This window comes from Arvicola amphibius, chromosome 11 (genome assembly GCF_903992535.2).
Source record: "Arvicola amphibius chromosome 11, mArvAmp1.2, whole genome shotgun sequence".
Lineage (NCBI taxonomy): Eukaryota > Metazoa > Chordata > Mammalia > Rodentia > Cricetidae > Arvicola > Arvicola amphibius.
In genome coordinates this window covers 32594302-32617196 of record NC_052057.2, presented here as the reverse complement: position 1 = coordinate 32617196, position 22895 = coordinate 32594302, and the positions used below count along the sequence as shown (strand labels likewise).

At 36.6% G+C, this 22895-nt stretch overlaps 1 pseudogene; it reads right to left on the bottom strand.

Annotated features, from left to right (window-relative positions):
• Positions 1–331: 331 nt before the first annotated feature.
• LOC119826003 lies at positions 332–1711 on the bottom strand (annotated as a pseudogene).
• Between the last annotated feature and the right edge of the window lie 21184 nt (positions 1712–22895).

The following is a 22895-nucleotide window of genomic DNA, read 5'->3' as shown; positions in this document are numbered from 1 at the left end:
ATGTATACCCAGTGTATTCACTACAGTGTGCTTCAAGAGCCACTTGCCACACTTAAAATTATTAATTCACATAATATCACTCTTGAGTATACTACCGAAAAATGTCCATTGAGAAAAGCAGAAGCAAATAGTTTTAGTTTATTTCATATTCCCCGCTAGAAGAAAAGGTTGCGTGAGGAACCCTGAAGAGGTAATTTTTGCAATCCGGATTTCAAAAACTCATATTGCAAAACAGATCCCCCAGCTTCCTTTAGAGTTATAGACTGCTCTCGATTGTTCATTGGTTGCCTGTGGAATTTTTGGCCAAAATAACTCAAAAGTTCCTACAATACTAATCATATCCATCCACCCATGCTGTTCTGACCGCTGTAGCCGGTCCCACTGCAGACAGACTATCCAGGCGGCAGCTGACACTCCCCATGCCTTGCTGCACCTGGCAGCTATAAGACTTGTTGCTAGCCGCAGCTGTTGAATGTAGGAAGAGTTCTACATTTCTTTGTTGCATGTTTCCCTTGTCTTTGATATGGCTGCCACTGCTTTTCTATGGATGACAATGTCAACTTCTCCTGTCACTCTTCCATTAGGGCCAGTCTCAATATGAACTCTCACAGGGTTCAAGGGAGAGAAGTTTTAAGTCTTGTTCTTTTTTGTTCCTTGTTTTGTTTGCTTTTTGCTATTGTTTTTGTTTTTTAAAGACAAGGTTTCTCTACAGCTTTGGTGCCTGTCATGGAACTAGCTCTCATAGACCAGGCTGGCCTCGAACTTATAGAGATCCGCCTGCCTCTGCCTCCCAATTGCTGGGACTAAAGGCATGTGCCACCACCGCCTGGCGTAAAAGTCGTTCTTAGTTGCTTTGTAGGGCAGCCCTCTCAGGTGGACACACTAGAGGGTGGTACTCTGCCCTGTGAACTTGCTGAATCCATATCTGTGGTCATACATCCCTGAAAGACAGTTGCTGAAGTCTCCGTCAAACAGATCAATGGTGAAGCCATAGCCACCATGGAGGCTACTGTATTCTTCACTATAGGCACAGGACCTCATGTTTTCTAGACTTGCCTTTTTCAGAGTGTCAGTGTACCTTGGGGTTATGCCATGCTGGTCATTGTTCCCAGGCCTTTGCACAGACATGGACAGAGGTAGACCAAAGTATGACCTAACTGCCTCCTGACTGCTTTCGAACACTGTAATTTACTTGTGCCCTATCCACTCCGAATCCCTTTCCCAGCTAACTCCAGTGAGGCAGACTAGAGCCTCCTCCAAATATAATGTGATTCTATTTGGCACAGTTTTCAACCCTTAGAAATACTGAATTGTTTCTTCCTTTGTGCCTGCAGACAAACGGGTGTCCCTTAAGCCTCATAAAGCCATCATCGGTATGGTCAGTGTTGTTTGGACCACTGTGCATCAACCCTCAATCCTTGTTGGGTCTATGTGGCTTGACCACCCCAATATACTAGTGTACCAGACTTTCCCTGTCTTTTTTTCAGAGCTAATTTTATATCATATTCTGTAAACTCAAGTTAACAAAAACCTCATCACTATACCTTCCTTCTTTAGGAGAAATGAAATGAACACCTGAGACCCCATCATGAATTGTGCAGTTGGAGAGGAAGGGCTATACATCCTCAACTAAGCATGAGCAGGGTAGGCCACAGAGTCTGACCACATAGTCTTCACCTCCCTTAGTCCCATCATCATGGATCATGGACATTTAAAAGGGCTGGTGTCACACAAGTCTGGGCAGCATTTTTGTAGCTTAAGGATCCACCACAGATGCCTTTGGTGTGAAAACTTTATGGAATATAACAAATTTTCCATGGAGGAAGTACAAGTAACTTCTATTTTTAATAAACAGCTTGGTTTTTGAACCTCAACTCTATCTGACACTTTTAAAATGCAGCTTTACTCATAATAGAATCTAGAAACAGCCTTGATGCCCGGAATCCACATTTACTTTTAAAATGGAAATCATGTGAGAGAATTAAGTTTAACACTAAAGTAGACTGTAAATAATTTGATAAGATTTTTAAAACATGTGCATTTACATAAGAAAGTGTTACTGAGCTGTTTAAAAAAAAAAACATGAAATTTGCAGGCAAATGGATGGAACTAGATAAATGCGGAAATCCACAGTTAAACATTATGTGGAAAGGGTCTAAATTGGATTTCTCCATCAGGTCCCTCCCCTGAGAGCTTAGGAATCCCAATGAAGAGGGAGAGGCAAGATAGGCATCAGAGCGCTAGAGGACACCAGGGGGACATGACCTGCTGGATCTACTAAGCAGGGTTCACGTGGGCTTACAGAAGCTGAAGCAGCAAGCATAGGACCTGCATAAGTCTGTGTCAGAGCCTCTGTCTTTGTGGCTGTTATCTTGGTGTTTTTGTAGGACTTGTAACTGTGGGAGCCGGTGTGTCTTTGACGCTTTTGCCTGCCCTTGCCACTTTTTTCCTCCTCTTGTTGTTCCTCTGTGTAAGGGCTTTTGCTTAGTTCTATTGTGTTTTGTTTTGTTTTGTTAGGTAGTTGCCGTCTTTTAGAGGCTGACCTTTTCTGAAGAAAGACCGGGAGAAGTGCATCCAGGGCAGAGGAAGGCTGTATTAGGGGGAGATTGGAGGACTGGAGGGAGGGGAAACTTTGCTTAGGACATATTTTATCAGAGAAGAATCTATCCTCAGTCAAAAAAAATTAATAAATAAATAATGTATATGTAACTCAAATATTTTGGTTGCTCATCTGTTCCTATCATTGGCTGTTAAAATATAATTTCAGCTTATTTTAAAATGCTAATTAGCTGTAACTTCAAGGCCTGCAATATGCTATTAAGTAGAACTAATGTGTTAAATTTCTGGGGGCTTTAATTTATTCCCATATTTATGTCATGTTAATGGATTTTAAGTGATTGCATTGATGATGTCAAAATATTTTCTGTTTAATGAAATGAATTACTCATTACTAAAGTTTTAGTAGAATTGCCCTTTTTACCATGTTGATCCTCCCAATCCACGAGGAAGGGAGATCATTCCATCTTCTGGTATCCTCTTCAATTTCTTTCTTCAAAGACTTAAAGTTCTTGTCAAATAAATCCTTCACTTCCTTGGTTAGAGTTACTCCCAGATATCTTATGCTATTTGTGGCTATTGTGAAAGGTGATACTTCTCTGATTTCCCTCTCTGCTTCCTTATCCTTTGTGTATAGGAGGGCGACTGATTTTTTGGAGTTGATCTTGTATCCTGCCACTGAAGGAATTTTTCAGCTGTAGGAGTTCTTTGGTGGAGTTTTTGGGGTCGCTTATGTACACTATCATATCATCTACAAATAATGAAAGTTTAACTTCTTCCTTTCCAAATCTAATCCCCTTGATTCCCTTATGTTGTCTTATTGCTATTGCTAGAACTTCAAGCACTATATTGAAGAGATAAGGAGAGAGTGGACAGCCTTGTCGTGTTCCTGAATTTAGTGGGATGGCCTTGAGTTTCTCTCTGTTTAATTTGATGTTAGCTGTCGGCTTGCTGTAAATAGCCTTTATTATATTTAGGAATGACCCTTGTATCCTTAATCTCTCCAAGACCTTTATCATAAAGGGGTGCTGAATTTTGTCAAATGCTTTTTCAGCATCTAATGGGATGATCATATGGAAACTTCAGAGACAAGTATTTCCAACTGAATACAAGAGATGGAAGAAAAAATCTCGGACTGTGAAGATACTATAGAGGAAATAAAATCACAGATTAAAGAACAAAACAAATCCAACAAATTCTTAACACAAAACATCCAGGAAATCTGGGACACCATGAAAAGACCAAACTTAAGAATAATTGGGGTAGAAGAAGGAGAAGAACTACAACTCAAAGGCCCAGAAAATATATTAAACAAAATTATAGAAGAAAATTTCCCCAACCTAAAAAAGGATATTCCTATGAAGCTACAAGAAGCCTACAGAACACCAAATAGACTGGATCAAAAGAAAGCATCCCCATGCCATATAATAATCAAAACACAAAACATACAGAATAAAGTTTTAGCCCATTAACATTTTATAAACTTTTTTTTCAGTTTTCTAAATAATGAATTTTCCATGGGTAGAATCAATACCTTACAAAATCATTTCTTTTATTCAAATTGACATGATAATATTATGGTTATTCAGGATTGATGCAACCAAATAACAAAAAAATATAGAACCTGCTTTCTCTATAAAAAATTATAGCACAATTGATATTTTTAGGGCTTATTTTACATTAAAGCACAACTACAGCAGCGAGAAATGATTTTTGACAGTTGTTTAGAGGCTTTAAAACTTCAAATAAGTTAAAGAATTCTAAGCAAGATTATAGCTTAAATGTTAGTAAGTCCTTTACTAGGGACTGTGCAAACATATTCTAAATATGTAACTTAATCTTTTCTAGGATTTACTAATGGAAAAAGTCACCTAAAATAAAAGCAAATGTCTAATTTGCATGTTGAACGTCAGAAAACAACAGACATACATCTCTGCTAGGGCAAGTGGCAAAACTCCTAGTTACAAGGAGCCTAGGGTGTAACTACAATTATAAAAATGAAGGAAAAAAAACACATGACTATTGAAGAACACTCAAATTTCTGTTCTTTGGTCTTTCTAGGTGTCAAAAGGAATTCTCCTAAACTTCTTCTAATACACATAGGATTCAGTTTAGAAAGTGTTTGTGAGCTGTCTTCTAATGTAACTATATGTTGAGGATAGTGATAAAATTTTATCAACTCAGTTACATCCCCTTCAGGCTTCATTCTTATTATTTAGACAGGAGATTCTGAAAAATAACTTGATGGTGTGTGGGGTTTGTGTGTGTGTGTGTGTGTGTGTGTGTGTGTGTGTGTGTGTGCATGCACACACACGCACATTTGCATGCTCTCAGCAGTGTATAGATTAGTAGCAGTCAGAGGTTGGATGTTTCCCCCACTCACCCTGGAGTTCATCTGTAGGTGAGATCAGATGTCAGGCCACTGAGTCCTTAACATCCACCTGTCTCCCTTTCACTAGGGCTTGATGTGGAGTTTCACACAGCATTGTCTAGTATTTCACAAGAACTATGAGGACCCAAACTTAAGTTCTTCTATGTAACTAACAATTTTCTTACACATTGCACCATCTCTACAGAATAGGATTCATTTTTTCTTAGTTTTATAAGTAACATGTTGGTTGTTTATAAGGGAGTTTTTATTCTGCTGTAATTCAGAAAAATTAAAAGTTGGAGTTTTCATTGTTTATTTCATAAATCAGTTGCATATACCTACTCATGTCTTGAAAGAAGTTTCACTTCTTCCTGGTTTATTACAAGCAGTAATAATGATACATTTTGATGAATTATATTTCATCATTCCTCCTGTTACATTCTCATGAAAATTGAAACACGGCTTCATGATGATTGTGTGTTACAGCATATGGTATCTAATAAAGACAGAAAAATTCTCTTTTAAATTACTCATAAATGATTTTACCATTCCTGCTTCAAAAGTACACTTATAAATCCATGGTTTTATTTCTTGAAATAATGAATAGCAGAACTTTATTTAAATCCTTGGATATTTACTAAGCTAGGCATTATGTATTTACAGAATATGAATTTCAAAGCTACATAATCACAGTGCCATCTCTTACTGCCACTATGAAAATTTGGGGTGAAAGTATCAAAGAATATATGAATTTGAAAGTTATTAATAGTTTTTTATTTATTTCATTACTTAGGAAACACTGTTGTCAAAATTTTTAAGTTCTTATTTAAGGAAAGAACAGTTAATGTTTTACAGTTGTGTTAGCAATAATCGTGTGAAAGGTATTAATAGAGGATGGGTCATGAAATTGGCGTATGAATCTATGTGTTTCTTCATTTTAGTAATGTATCACCCATTCTAACTAATAAAGCATTGACAGAATTATAATGGGGTCTGTGACTGAAATAGTTCAACATCTTCCTGTACAAGATATATTATATATATTATGTAAATTGTGACATTTTCAACACTTTTATAAAAGACTGAACCTTCATGAAAAATTGTAAAATTAAAATAGAAACTAATAAAATGCTTAGAATATATATATATATATATATGAATTTATATATATTCAGATATATTATATCAGATATACCTTTACTGTGCTTTAATTTTAATTTGTCTAATGTCATCCAAACAGGGAAATAGAAAACCAAATGATAAAATTGATGGTATAACTTTGTCCTTTTGACCCAACCTAGAATCTCGTTGAGATGAGAATGACAGATTTATTTGATTGTCTTGTAGACATGTCTGTGGTAAATTGCCTTGATTGTTAATTGATATGGGAAGACTAGGCTCACTGTGGGCAGCACCATTCCCTAGGCATGAGTCCTGAACTATATAAGAGTGGAGAAAAATTAGTTCAAGCAAGCAAGCAAGCAAGCAGCATCCATGAATACACTGCTCTCTGCTTTTGACTGGATAAAATGTGACCAGATCTTTCAAGCTACACAGCTGTCATTTCCTAAGAGTGATGAACCAGATGAACCATAACATAAAATTGGGAGAAAAACAAAAAGAAAAACCATCCTTCTCACCCAAGTTGCTTTTTATTGAAGTATTTTATTACAACAACAGAAACAAAAGCAGAGCAATGTTTTAGGTTTACATTTTAATCAAAATTAAAATATGATAGTGTTCCAAGTGCCACATTGGTCTGCCAACTGTCAAGGACCAGCCTTGATGAAATTTGCACATTTTAGGGTAGGAGCATTAGTGTAACTGGAAGCTGATCAACTCCTAATATCAGGGCCATGGGTTTAAGCCGCATGTTGGGCACCATGTATAACTAGAGACGGCTTGTTCATTTCCCGGCCACCCAGACCTGACTAATCACACAGAAACTATATTAATTACAAAGCTATTTGGCCTATTTGCTCAGGCCTCTTATTGGCTAGCTCTCCCGTCTTAAAATTAACCCATTTCTACAAGTCTGTGTTTCACCATGAGTCTAGGGCCTGCTGATAAAATCTGGCATCTGTCTGTCTCCTTTGGCAGCTATATGGTGTCTCCTTGACTCCACCTCTGTGTATCTCTATTTTGATCCTGCCTGGCTGTACTCTGTTAGGCCATTGGCTTAAACAGCTTTATTCATCAATAAATAAAATAATCACAGAAAATGTAGGACACCCCACATCACATGAGGATTAGATTATTAAGAAAAAAGGAAGAGAGATATGAGAGAAATAGAAGTTAGAAACACAGAACATCATCAGGAGGAAAATTCAGTGAATACTGAACTGCCTGCTTTTATTTTCCACATGCTTATATACGTTACTCTAAAAGACGAAGGGAGATGCAACAGACTTCCTTAACATGATTTACAAAGTAGACTTGAATTCTTTGACCTTTCATCCAGGTGGAAGGGATCCACCACTATACTCAAAATACTAATTAACCACACCCAAAATCAGGATCTCTTGTTTGTAGCCACAGCTGGTCTCAGCAACTTTGAAAGAGCAAAAATTGGCTCAAACTCTGACATTTAATCAAGGTGGAACAGACTCACAACTGTGGGCCCTGACATAATAAATAAAGTAAATGGACTATATTGCTCTGAATGCCTACCCCCAGCCAGGCAAATCCTTTCACACAATGTTGGAAGTCAATGACTATGTTTTTCAAAATAACTTAGGGAAAATAGCATTATGCAACTCCCATTACAGGGTCCTCTATAGCTGCTGGGATAGGTTCACCTAGGAGGGCAGGAGGATGCACAGGCTTTCAGGACAAAGGAATGCTTCAGTGGGTCTTGGGGACAAATGTTAACACTTGCCTGTTTTTTAAGAATCATCTTATTTTCTTTTTCTTTCTTTTTTTATTTTATTTTTTTTAAAAGAAAACAAACTATCTTTTTTCATTTTACATACCAATCCCAGTTCCCACTCCCTCCCTTTCTCACATTCCCTCCACCTTCCTCCCACCTCACCGGCCATCCACTCCTCCAAGAGAGTAAGGCACATTGCATTGGGGAAGGTTCAAGGCCCTCCCTACTATGTCTAGACTGGGCAAGGTATCTATCCAAAGAGAATGAGTTCCCAAAATGGCAGTACAACCAGTAGGGAAAATCCTGGTGCTACTACTGGTGTCCCCACAATCTTCCTTAGCCATACAACTGTCACCCACATTCAGAGGGTCTAGCTTCAGCAACCATTCTGGGTAGTTACAAAACTTCCCTGGACATTGCTTAGTATTTTAAGGAACAACTCTTTCAATCTTGAGGTGGAAGGGAAAAACAAAACATAAGAACTTTTAAAAGTTTGTATTCTGTATTTTAAATAATGGAAAGAATGTAGAGCTGGGGACTTATGGGTATGCTTATAATTTTAGCTGAAATGCTACGGATTTTTATAAAAGTGTGATATTTTAGGGAATATTATGAGCATTCAGTGTTCTGATGAATAAACATGATAGGGCTTAGAAACTTAAAACAATAATTTTTGAAGTTATAGAAGGGTTTCTTACTTTTTTTTTTTCCTTTTCTGTCTTTGCTTATTGAGACAGCGTCCCTTTATGCAGCTCCGACTGTCTTGGGACTCAGAATTTAGAACAGCCTGATTTCGAACTAATAGAGATCTACCTGCCCCTGCCTCCTGAGTGCTGGGATGAAAGGCAGGAACTACCACTCATGGTTAAGGAAATACCTAAGGTCTCTTAGTACCCTCCTAACATCATTTGGAAAAATTTAAAAATAAATTTATCCCAGGTTTTCAACACAGATTTCAAAGAAAACCCAAAACAAGTATCACAACTTAACATAATAAAACATTCCATTTAAAAGCTGTTGTTTTACTCACATGCATGGATGTATCAAAGAATTGACTTCTTCTAAACTTGGAAAAAACAGGTAACAAGTGTATGCTTAGATGCAGTAAACTTTTCTAATTTGTATGCAAATACTTAAAATATAAAATTAATGAATTGATGCTGTATATATGACTCTAAGCAGTGCTTCTAGACCAGTTTTCATTCATTATGTAAAATTCCTCTCATAGTCAACTTATAAATTAATAGTCATAAAAATATTTGGTTGTAGCTATAATGTTGTAACTAGCAGCTATTCTAAACCAGGGGAATTCAGCAAGCATCAGTTATTTGTTTCTATTTTTTAAAATGCATTCATTTATCTGCTCTGTGTGTGTGTGTGTGTGTGTGTGTGTGTGTTTCTTCTTGTGTGTTTGTGTGCTGTCTGTGTCACAGCATGGGTATAAAAATCAGAGGAAAATTTGGGGGCATTGGTTCTGTCCTTCTACATATGAGTCCCAGTAATTGAGCACAGATTGCTGGGCTTAGTGGCAAGTGCTTTAAATACTGAGCCATCTGGCCCGTTCCATTTTATGTTCATAGAGCACAGTGGTCGCTGAGGCATCTGTGGCTTTGAGACACTTTGCTCCCAGATTTCACATGACAGGTTGTGAGCAAGTCTTCTTCACACTTGTCCTAGTCTGTGGTTTGTTCTATATGGTCAGTGGATCATTGTCATATGGAGTTCTCAAGATGAATAGCAGAAAAGGAAGAGGGATAGCGGAACTCTTAAAGCTTGCAATATGTAATGCTTCCTGGAAGAAAATGTAAAAACATATCTTCACCTCAGAGAGAGCACCGGTGACAAAAAAGACAAAAAAAAAAGATGTAATTTCAACCAAGTATACTTTAAGGAATAACTTTAAGTTGTTCAAGTGCTTTAAGGAACATGAATCATGATGAATCAATGAATTAATTGTAGTCAATAACAGGAACACAATTGTTTCAGGCCACTAACTGCACCACTGAATAGTTCACCTTATGCCAGGTGGTGACACACAAAAGCTCTGTTGTGGAAATACCCTGTAGCTCACACCATGGATGAGTCTCCTCTCTCCCAGCAATCACTGACTCCTTACATAACCTCAATTTGTGACTTCATGAGTCTTTCAGAGTTGGTAGCTTCCGGAGTCTTGTTAGCCTCCTTTCTCTCTCCAGAGGCTTATTTCAGAGCATAGTAATTAACAGCATGCTCTCAGCTGGTGCTGTATCAGGTGTAGAATTTTTAAGAGCTATGATCCGCAGGTTAATTGGAGTATTTAATTAATTGTTTATGTATGTTTCTTTTCCTTACAATTGGCTATTAGTTATTGTGCCGAACCATATGCTGCCATTGTTTTAACTGATCAAAATAAAAAGAAAGTATTTCACCAACTTTACAAAGAATGCCTGAAATCTTAGTAATAATATATCTGGTCATATGAATTTTAAAACAAAGTAAAGTTGAATGTTCATTTTTAATATTTTTAAAACAATGTCAGTAATAGATTTGTATTGTGGTTTCTTATATCTTATAAGGTTATTCAAATTTGATAATGATAAATTGGAGCTAAGAGAGTTAAGTATATTACTCAAAATTAGAAAGTAGTTCACAGAGCGTGCCAAGCCTCCTAGCTGGGTGTAATGTAGTAGAATCAGTGTTTCTGCACTCTCTCCAACATGCTTTAGTGTGATTTTGTCTAATGCAGTCTTAATTAAAGAACAGTCTTACAAACCTTTCTATGTCTATTTGAAAAAATAGAAAACAGCACCTTACAAACTGATGTAATAAGTCTTTACATCTTCAGTTTTTCATTATTGCATGTTCTTTGTTTATTGTTTCCTGTCTGTCTGATTGGTAATCCTTCTGAGAGTAACTTTTTCTGAACAGTTACTTCTACTGTGTCAAACTGGGATGAAAATGAATGGATAGCACCAAATAGACTCCCAGTGAACTCCTGGCATTAGTACACAAAGACTCGCTGAGTCACAACTGATTGACTCAATTGGCTATCTCAACTTTCAGGCAATTACACTTTTCACAGACCTAGATTAAGTAATACTAATGTGTATTTGGAAGCACTGAAAACCAAGTACCTAAATAACCACAGTCAACTTGAACTACAAGAACAAAGCTGCAGAAATTCCGATGTATTCATACATTCCAAGACAAACTACGGACCCTAGTAACAGAAACAAAACAAAGAATTGCATAACAGCAACAAAAGTCTGACCATAATACTGGTAAATAAAAATAGAAACTGATGAGAGGAATGGAACTGTGAGTCCACAATAAACCCACGCAGCTACAGCCCACTGAGTCATCAAAGACCAGGTGTGCATTCCCAAAAGGACAACCACTGTAATCTACAATGCTGAGAGACTGGATCTCCACAAGAAGGATGCTGCGAGGTAACTCTCATTTTTTATCCTGTACACAAATCCACAAAAAAGGGATCAAAGGCTCAGTGTAAGACTTGATACTATGACAAAAACAAACAAACAAACAAAAAAAACACAAGCTAGTGGAAATACATTAGTCACGGGTGGCTTGGCAGTGATCTTTTTAAAAGTGTTTTTACAGATAGGTCATTTTTATTGCAGTATTATTTTATCTGAACAAAAATTAAGAAGTATATTGAGTAACAAGTAATTCTCTGCCTTTGCAATTATTTCTCTCATACTCAGAATCCTTGGATTTCTTTTATATATTTTGTAGTGTGGAGTCATCCAGCTGTTACCCATGTAAATATTGCAACATCCATTACCAACTTTTAAAATTTTTATTGAGCTCTAGATTTTTCTCTTCTCCTCTCCCTTCCTCCTTCCTCCCCTTCAACCCTCTCCCAAGGTCCCCATGCTCCCAATTTACTAAGGAGATTTTGTCTTTTTCTACTTCCCATGTACATTAGATCTATGTATGTCTCTCCTAGGGTCCTCATTGCTGTCTAGGTTCTCTGGGATTGTGGTTTTTGGGCTGGTTTTCTTTGCTTTATGTTTAAAAAACCATGTATGAGTGAGTACATGTGATAATTGTCTTTGTGGGTCTGGGTTACCTCACTCAAAATGATGTTTTCTAGTTCCATCCATTTTTTTTTTAAAAAAAAAACTATTTAATGACTTTTATTTATTTATATTTTTATTTTTGGAGTTTTTTTATTTAATATTTTAAAAATTTCCATCTCCTCCCCTCCTCTTTCCCCTTCCCTCCCCTCCCTTTCACCCATCCCCCCACTCCCTCCCTCTCCAGGCCAAAGACCCAACAGGGTTCCCTACCCTATGTTATGTCCAAGTTCCTCCCAACTCCCCCCAGGTCCAGGAAGGTGAGCAACCAAACTGACAAGGCTCACACAGAGCCCGTACCTGCTGTAGAGTCCAAGCCCATCGCCATTGTCCTTGGTTTTTCAGTCAGCCTCCACCGTCAGCCATACTATCAGCCACATTCAGAGAGTCCCGTTTGGTTGCATGTTCCATCAGTCCCATTCTAAGTGGTTTTGGTGATCTCCCGTTAGTTCTGTCCCACCGTCTCAGTGGGTGAACACACCCCTCACGGTACTGACTTTCTTTCTCATGTTCTCCCTCTTTCTGCTCCTCATCAGGACCTTGGGAGCTCAGTCCGGTGCTCCAATATGGGGCTCTGTCTCTATCTTCATCCATCGCCAGGTGAAGGTTCTCCTTCTCCTTCCTTTTTTTTTTCTTTTTTTCTTTTTTCCTTTCCTTTTCATTCTATTTTATATTTATGTTTGTTTGAGACAAGGTTTAACAGCATACTCCTGTTTGTGTTGAAACTCACTTTGTAGAACAAGATGGCATTAAGCTTACAGAGATTCACACACCTCTGCCTTCCTAGTTCTTCCACCACTATTCCTGGAAGAGTTTTCTTGAGAAAGGAAAGAAAGTTTATCCTATAGCTGTGAAAATGCTTATTATTGTCTTTAAAAATACTGAGAAAAAAACAGTATTTATACACACACACACACACACACACACACACATATATATATAGAGAGAGAGAGACAGAGACAGAGACAGAGAGATACTATTTCATCTGAGACTGAGTGGTTAAAATAAATTTCAAAGTCAAATAGCAAAGGCTGTGCTGGAGTAACCATGCATTAAGAACACTTTCTACTTTTGTGGAGGACCATATATTAGCTCCCAGTACACAATCAGACAAATCAGAGTACCCATACATCCAGCTCTAGGGCATCTGACTTCCTCTCTGACCTCTGCAGGAATCTGCACTTAGGAGTGCACAAACTGGAACATAAATACACACATCATTTAAATATATAATACTGAATGCTAATAAGGATATAAAAATAAGGAACTCATGTTCCCTTGATGGTAATTCAAATTATCGACACTGATATTATGGAAAATTTTGGAAGTTCCTCAGAAATCTAAAAGTAGTTCTGGGATAGGATCCAACTATATGACTTCTGGGCATTTAGCCAAAGAAAATGAAGTCATCATGCCAAAGATAACTTGTAAGTCCACTATTTACAATTGCCAAAACATAGACTCAGTGTAGAAACCCATTTGTAGATGAATGAGTAAAACTTGGAGTGTGTACAAAAATCAAGTAATTCAGCCACATTCAGAGAAGTGGAGAGAATTCTTAGCAATTTGTGCTCAGATCAATAAACTATGCTTAGAAAGACAAATGCCACTTGGTCAGTCCCTTACATGAAGTATTATAAAAATTAAATGAATCCTGAGTGTATATGTTGGACACAGAGGCTAGATTTGACTTGCACATTTTCTATAGATGCTACTTCATGCATTTAAGATAAGTTATTTAAAGCATGCATATGTAACTTTTTGTTCATTAGATTAATGACAGAGAACACAAGGAATAGTGTAAGAACAAAAGTCTCTGAATCTTTCTGTGATGACTGTATACATTACATAACAGTCAGGCTTTACAAAATCATTTTAACTATAAAATTATTTTTCTAAGTCTATTATATCTTTTAAATTCTAATTAGATCTAACTTTGTTGTTATCAAAACTTTAAAATTACACTGAGGGCACTTGAAATAACCATTTTAATTTGAGAAACAAAATTTTAAAATAAACTCTGTGATGTGAGGAACTTTGAACATTTTCTGTCTCTTACATTTATTTTAAAAATTGATGAGATTTTATTGTCAGTTACTTATTCTAAAATGAGTTTGTAGTCATTATATTTTGTTCTGCATTTTTTTTTGCTGAATATAACTCTAAACACACTAGTATTTAGGAAACTTTACAGCTGATCTTTTTTTTACTACTTAAATGATAGTTGTAAAAATTACTTAAATTAACAGAATATTTTTACCTCTCCAAGATGTATTAAGAAATAATAGCTTCATGATTTTGAACATCTGAAACAATGGCGTCTAAGCAACCTCATCATTTCTAATCAGTTCCCTTCATCATTTATAGGGGTTTGGAAGAGTGAAGTACTTCTCAATAATTTCTTTAAAGTCTCTGAAATTATATTGCTTACCAAATAGGTTTATATTCTTAACTGCTACAGAATTATTTCCAGTCACATAAAGCATAGTATTTAATGTCATTTGGAGATATGTAAATGCAATCTAAAGCCAGCACAACAGATAAATGTGTTCAAAGGAAGCGTCAGAATCAAAATTGCAGTACTAAAATAGTTTTTTAAAAATTAGATAATAAAAGAAGGTTTGGCATTGTGTAAGAAATGAAAAGAGCAGGTGACAAATTATCAAACAAGTTTGAAGAAATTTCCATTTTCATTAATATAAGACACAATGTTTGACTATGCAACATATTTTAAAAATAAAATACAACTTCAAAAGGAAAGTACTGAAGCCTAAAAATCAGCCATAATATAACTCAGCAATCTTGGGGGAAATTGTCATATCTGAAAAACCTATTTATACACACCTTCATGATTATAGTAGACATGCATACACAGATTTTTTTCATACAAATCTAAGTCTATATATTTCTACTTGTCTTCACGGCACAGTTTCCAATGAGAGACATGACCGTGTCAACAGCAATGGCGTTCTAGATCACCTCGATTTGAGAATCATTATCATTATTATCTAAGCTTTCAGTTTCCTTCCAGTGCCAAGTAGATTGTGCAAAAGTAAGAAGACAAATGAACACAAGAAACAAAATCTAAGAGAGGTGTGAATAGTGTCAATGGAATTCACAGCAAAATTTTCAGTATTTCTGGAATTTTATACATATATCTTTGTGTTTAGCTATTACAAGATTGAGCAGTTTTGTTTTTTTCTGTTGTTTTGTTCATTGACACAAGTCTTGTTAGCCTAGAACTTGCTTTGCTGACCAAGTTGTTCCCAGACTTGAAGACATCCTTCTTCTACCGTTCACATCTTGGAGTTACAAGTGTGTGTGTCTTTACAGTGGTTTGAAAATAACAATTTTGGGATGAGGAAGAATAACTGGAATTATCAACTGAAAAAAGCCTTCATTTTTACTTATTGTTGGCCAAAACTATTGAAATAAGTTCAAATTCAGAAAAATATGTTCAACTTCATTTTTAGTATGTCAAGTAAAATTTTCCTATCACATGAGTACTTTTCTATAGTCCTTCTTAGTCTCTACTATAAGATGCATATTTGAAAAACAAATATAATTTTAAAGTCACTTGATACCTAAAAATATCTCTGGCATACTGCTGGGTCATACTTAGCAAAATATTCAAGTAGTGATGGTGTCAACTGGTCCTGCAAACTTGATTGAGGAAACATAGTAATGTTCTTGAATTTCATTTCCTTTCACTAGGCTGGTCCTGAGAATGATTGGATGTATGATGATGAGCTGCATCTTGTGACTGCATCAGCATAGTTCATCTCTTTCATATTCTCCATCTGTTAGAACTCAAAGCTTTAAAGGGAGAAGACACCATATCTGGTAACTATATGATCCTACATACTTTGTTGGTGATATAAAATCTTCTATTGTTTCCATGTGATTGGGGACCAAAGAATAGAAAGTCTCATCAGTACATACTGGTTGAGGTTTATCTAGCCTTTCGCTATATAAGGAAAAGGTATAATATAAACTTTTGTAAATAGTATAAACAATGAGGCTTCCTATAAAGAACATGCTGGGCACAGTGCTCGGTTCTTCTAAACAAAATTACAACACTTATCCTCCAATTTAGAACATAAGACAAGGCTATTTCTAGCATATTGGCATAAACCATTAAAAAAGATATTCCCTGGAAGAATTCTGAACATGGTCTAATCTAAGCATATATTTTAAAGACTTTATAGCTAAAATGAGCATCACATATTGAGTTATTTAGATATATCAAAGCAACATGTGAAATACAGATTAATTAAAAGATTAGAATCTGAGACTGTGATATACAGAATGATCTACAGGGTAGGAAAAGGGAATGAGAATTCCTGTGCTGTGTGGTATTTCATTCCCACAGGGGAACAACAGAGGAGGAATGGTTATAAGAGCTCAAATTTCTCTCTTCACCATCTTTTTTTCCAGTTTATTTATTTTTTATTAAAAATTGCCATCTCCTCCCCTCTTCCTTCCCCTTCCCTCCCCTCCCCTCCACCCATACCCCCACTCCCTCCCTCTCCAGGCCAAAGAGCCATCAGGGTTCTCTACACTATGTTGAGTCCAAGGTCCTCCCAACTCCCTCCAGGTCCAGGAAGGTGAGCAACCAAACTGACAAGGCTCACACAGATCCCGTCCATGTCGTAGAGACCAAGCCCATCGCCATTGTCCTTGGCTCCTCGGTCAGCCTCCACCATCAGCCACTTTCAGAGAGTCCGATTTGGTCGCATGTTCCATCAGTCCCATTCCAAGTGGACTTGGTGGTCTCCCATTAGTTCTGTCCTGCCGTCTCAGTGGGTGAACTCATCCCTCATGGTTCTGACTTGCATATCACCATAGAACCTTCACCTTGCATTGGATGGAGAAAATGACAGAGCCCCACATAGGAGCACCGGACTGAGCTCCCAAGGTCCCGATGAGGAGCAAAAGGAGGGAGATCATGAGCAAGGAAGTCAGGACCGTGAGGAGTGCATTTACCCATTGAGACGGTGGGACAGATCTAACGGGAGACCACCAAGTCCGGTTGGAATGGGACTGATGGAACAGGGGACCAAACCGGACTCTCTGAATGTGGCTGACGGTGGAGGAGGACTGAGAAACCAAGGACAACGGCAATGAATGTGAACTCTACAGCATGGACGGGCTCACTGTGAGCCTTAACCTTCACCTGGCGATGGATGGAGATAGAGACAGAGGCCCACATTGGAGCACCGGACTGAGCTCCCAAAGTTCTGATGAGGAGCAGAAGGAGAGAGATCATGAGAAAGAAAGTCTCTTCACCATCTTAATCTGTTCCTTATACTCTTTGGTAGGAATTGTTGCCCAAAGTACTTTACAGTAAAAGTCTACAATGTCTTAACAGTGTACTACTCAGGTTTCCATAGAAATACTTCTTCATATAAAGTTTTTCAGACCACAAATATTACTACTATTAAAACAGTGTTAAGCTTTACTTAGCCGCATACCCTGGAATATACAATGTATTTTCTCTTAATTACTCCTTTTAAAAGTTTTAATTGTACATAGTAGTACATTTAACTATATTTTCATGCAATACATGATTTATTCTAATTGTATTTACACCTAATTATCCTCCCTTGGCCTCTCATGCTGTCATGTCCACTAATCAGCTTAGTTTGCCAAACTATTTCTCTTCAGCTTGCATGTTCTGTGTATGTGTGTATGGACAGAGAATGAGTTTTCTTAGGGTTAGTTACGAGAGTTTGTTTGGGAGCTCCTTTTGAAGCATCATGTGAAACTCAACAGTAGCTTTACCACGGAAGAAAATGCCTCAGCCTTCCCCTCCAATAATCACTGACACACGAATCCTCAGGGTTCTGGCAAGACAATAATGTAAGGAGTGTGCAAGTAGGTGAGGCTGCTATAGATACAAAAGTAGAACCACAGGTAAGCCATGTCTGAATTTCAGTGTTCTGCACAGTTGTCTGCCTCTCTTCCTCCTGTCCCAACATCCATTCTGTTCCTTATTCATCCACATTCCCAGAGCCTTGGGGATGGGGCTGTTGTTAATGGGAAAAGTATACTATAGTAACACAATCAAGGTAAATATTGAAATGGGAATTTTATTTACCAGGTTACTTTTCTTTAAATTTGGACCATTAGCATTTTGCCCAGCAGTCTCTTTAACATGATAGGAAGTTTACAATGCTTTCTCATGCTGAGTATTTACATTTGTATCCCCTAGTTTAGCTTCCTTATTATGTACATATTTTAACATTATTTGAAAATGTGAACTGTGAGATCGAGTTATACAAGCTTTTTTCTATTAATACCCTGTGAAGGTTTATTTCTGATTGCATATTTAAGAGCCACTGATTTTACTGATTCTAATATTTTGTGCATTCTTCTCAAGTTGCTTGGATGCTTCTGATTTATTCAGACAATATTATTCATTTATTATGCAATCGTTGGAAGATGTTTGTTTTTCTGTTTATTTCCTTATTCTTGCTTAGTCACAAGGAAAACAAAGGCAAATCTATTAACTTTTTCCAGATTTTCATTATCTAGCCTGGGAGGGCCTTCAATTCTGTTATCATGGGGGATGATATTGCATGAGGAGATCTTTCATTTGTTTGTTTGATTTTATGCAAGTTGGTCAGGATGATCACTGAACTGCTTGGGATTTGGCATCCTTTAAGTCATGATTTTTTCTCCAATCATCAGAGTATGCATGAAGATTAGTACTCTTTTGTCTCCTATTGTCTAAGCCTTAGTGCTTTGCATTCTTAGAATCGAAGACTTGGTTGGATAATAGTGTTTGGGTAGGTTTGATATATATGTGTATATATTTGGTATATATGTTCATCTTTCATAGTATATAGTATGACTCCCTGATAAAGAAAAATATGTTTTCTAAAAATAATCCCCAAATTTTTCAAGATAAAGGACATATAGCCTGTGCCCCGCTGTTTCACAAGTGCTCTCATCAGCCTATCTTCTTTTTTTTTTTTTTTTTTTTTTTTTTTTTTTTTTTTTTGGTTTTTCGAGACAGGGTTTCCCTGTAGTTTCTAGAGCCTGTCCTGGAACTAGCTCTTGTGTAGACCAGGCTGGCCTCGAACTCAGAGATCCGCCTGCCTCTGCCTCCTGAGTGCTGGGATTAAAGGCGTGCGCCACCACTGCCCGGCTCAGCCTATCTTCATCTCTTAATGGGCACAGTTTTAGTTAAGGTCATGGCTTGGTTTGGCAAAGATCTATTTGATGATTTTGATGTGTCTAGACAGTATCATGTTGAAGAACTCTAAGCTTACATCAGAGCACTTCTGGGGCTCATACACCAGATCATAAAAACGTGCTCTAAAAACAGTCTATTTCCAAGTCTCTTGCCATATAAGCCTTTTTCTTAACAAACTCTTTTTTTTCTGCTTAAAGATCAGATAGTAACTGCTAACGAAATTCTTTATTGTCAAAATTACACCAGTTTTTGAGTTGAAGGATTTAGCCAAAGCTAAACATTTGAAATGTTGTTCACTGTGAAATTAGAACTAGTTATGACTGTTGGTATTTTCATTGCCTAAGAATTTCATAAAAATCTATCACTTCTAATGAAATTGTTAATAACTTAGGAGGAAAATGCAGATGAGATCATCTGAAGTGTGATATAAAATGTGTGGTTTTGTTCAATTCATTCAGTTTTTACTCAGAACAATTTAGACACCAGTAAGTGTTTCTACCAAACATTTAAAACATGATATAATTTCCATTATCATTGTAATAGGTTTTAATGTTTTATTGTAGCTGTTGTAGCAATTCATGTAGATTTTTTTGTAGGAATAAAAACCAGGTTTGGAAACAGTCAGAGGTGGTGCATGCCTTTAATCCTGGCACTTAGGAGGCAAAGGCAGGCAGATCTCTGTGAATTCGAGGCCAGCCTGGTCTACAAAAGGAGCCAGGACAGGCTCCAAAGCTACAGAGAAACCCTGTCTCAACCCCCCCCCCCCAAACACAACAAAACAAAGCAAAAAATAAAAAAACAAAACAGGTATGAAAGAAAATTTCCTTTCTTCTAAATGGATTACTCGATAAAGATATTGCTTAAATCTATGATCTATTAGTAGTGAATTATTTAGTTTGTATGTCTTATATTTTAAATAAATATATTACTTCAGTTCCTGCTATAAGACTGAGTCTATGTCATGTTCAGTAAAAGTACATGTTCCAAGAAAATGAAGCAGAGAGGAATAAAACAGGATACCAACCTGTTACTCTGAACTCTTCATGAATGTACACACAATTGTACATGCATGTGTATATACAAATGCACATGTGCATGCAGATACACACAAATAAAAATTAAAAACAAAAATAACTTTAATCTTTGGTTTCTGGGGAGACCTTTGTTCCCCAGACAGAAAAAGTTTTTTTCTGTCTGTCCTCACATGTTGTATTATATACACATACAGAAAGTGTAGAAGCTCACTGCCAACCCTCTTCTCAAATGAAGAGCCATCTTACTAAATTAGAGAGCAAATATTATAACTTCATTTAATTATATTACTTCCCTAAAGGGCCTCTCTTAAATTGCAATCACACTATCAGTTGAAGTTTTAACAAGCACATTTAAAAGGAGACATCCTCATCTGTAAAATACAAAGACCCTTTAGTCTTCATAGGAGTTATTCTTAAAGATAGGGAATATTTGGAAGTATTATGGATATTTTTCTGTTGCTGTCACTCATGTATATAAGCTTCAAACACCTCCCTACCACCATCAACCTCTAAAAATATCTTGTACCTTTCTTATTGTTATGCACCCAACATAGCCTGCACAAATTCAATCAGCTTGTATGTTAATACTCAGCTCTCATGACTCATAAGTCTTCAGTGTGTAAATACAGATGCAGTTTAAGTTGGCATGCAGCTAAGTCATCGCTATTGTAATGGTATCTTGAAATATCATCAGTGCTTTTAAGATCCTTCACTCCATTCTTCAGTAAATTGAGTGGTATGATGTGTTTCCAGCTCTATACACTTATTATACACTTATTAATAGATCCCTTAAGGCTTCCATCTGTTGAAAGGCAAATGGCACTTAAAGGGGAATCAGGGCTTAACTATACCTTTGATGTGACATGGAATTGAAGTAATCGATATTGCTCTTAATACCGTATTTTCAGTTTAAATAAAATGCTAGAGTTTCAGTTCTTGTATTATCTCCTGCCAGTAATAGTGCCAGATTGCATATTGATAGTTTTCTACCAGGGCAAATAAGTATTATCAGTTAAAGCTGCTTCCAAGTTCAAGCAGAGTGCCATGACTCCTTATTTGAAGAATGCCACAGAGTCTGCGTCAGATTGCTGTCTAGTCACACCTCGGAGCTTATCCTATGTCAGCATGCTTCTGGAAGCCGTGGACATGGAATTTCTTTGATTCCATGTTTCTATGTTGCAAAAAAAGCGCTGAAAATTTTATTAGATGTTTTTAAAATAAACTCATCTTAGATTTGGAGCTATACAATAAAGAAAACAATTAATGTAAATATAGTTTGTATTTGAACCCTAGGAAATTCTTTGACAAAAACAGAATTAACATATGATTTTGTCAAACGCTGTCGCACAAGTCTTAGAATGAGAAGAGACTTTAAGTAATTAATATTAATTGAAATATTTTATCATACATTACTAAGCTTTATGCCACTACTTCATATCAAATAAGAGATAGATTAATGGACTCCAAATCAGGAGTTCTGAATTCTAAATATCTCTTTAAGTTCTTATAAAGAACATATCAGCAAAATTTTGAACAACAGCAACTTTTATTATCAGTGGTAAAAGTAAACATTTTCCAAGAAAACAGTGAGTTGTGCTTTCAAAAAGCTGGACACTGATTTAAACACAGTCAGCTTGGCTGCTCTCTGGTCCTCCATAGCCTTTTTCCCCATTCCTAAGGGATTTCTTTGCTTAGCCCCACAAAGCCACCTTTACTATGAAGACTCTTTGGGATCTCCGTTATAGGATCTCTTGAATTTCTAAAAGTAATTTGTATGGAGAATTTTATAATACTTTATTTATAACAATAAATTATAGATTAAAAGTGTGAGTTCTGTTCATTGAGTATATGTGATTCAATATATAAGTTGGCCACTAATCTGAGAGTTATATTAACTATGAAAACTATATACATTATCAAATTAAGTTCATTTTCTCAGAAAATATACATGTTCATATGTTCTCCCTATTCAATAATTCAGCTCTAAAATAGTAGACAGCCATTTCTGATACATCTTAGAAAAGATAGTCATTTGAAAATATTTCTTAGTATTCATCAAGTCTGTCCTATAAGAAAAAAATAAAACTTGAGCTTCATTGTCTAAAGAAATAAATAACATATTCTTAAGCAATACATTTGTTGATGCTTCACTTGCCAAAATATACCAAATTTCAATACAGATAAAATAAACGTCAGCATAAAATGGAGCATTTTGGGAGAATTATAAAGATGATAAAGAAAACCTAATATTGGACTGTGAGTAAATTAAATTTAACATTTAATTCGTTGTATGCCTGTCTCTATGTACCGGACATAATATTATCATTGTAATCATTTTCCTAAGATTTTCACATGTCTATAGCTTTAAAAAGCTATGGACATTCTAACATGTATATATTCCACAGTTTCTTCATCCATTCTTCCACTGAAGGGCATCTAGGTTGTTTCCAGGATCTGGCTATTACAATTAATGCTGCTATGAACATAGTTGAGCAAATGCTTTTGTAGTATGATTGGGCATCTCTTGGGTAAATTCCCAAGAGTGGAATTACTGGGTCCTGGGGTAGGTTGATCCCGAATTTCCTGAGAAACTGCCACACTGCTTTCCAAAGTGGTTGCACAAGTGTGCATTCCCACCATCAATGGATGAGTGTTCCCCTTACCCCACAACCTCTCCAGCAAAGGTTATCACTGGTGTTTTGGATTTTAGCAAATCTGATAGGTGTAAGATGGTATCTCAAAGTTGTTTTTATTTGCATTTCCCTGATAGCTAAGGGTTCCCAGG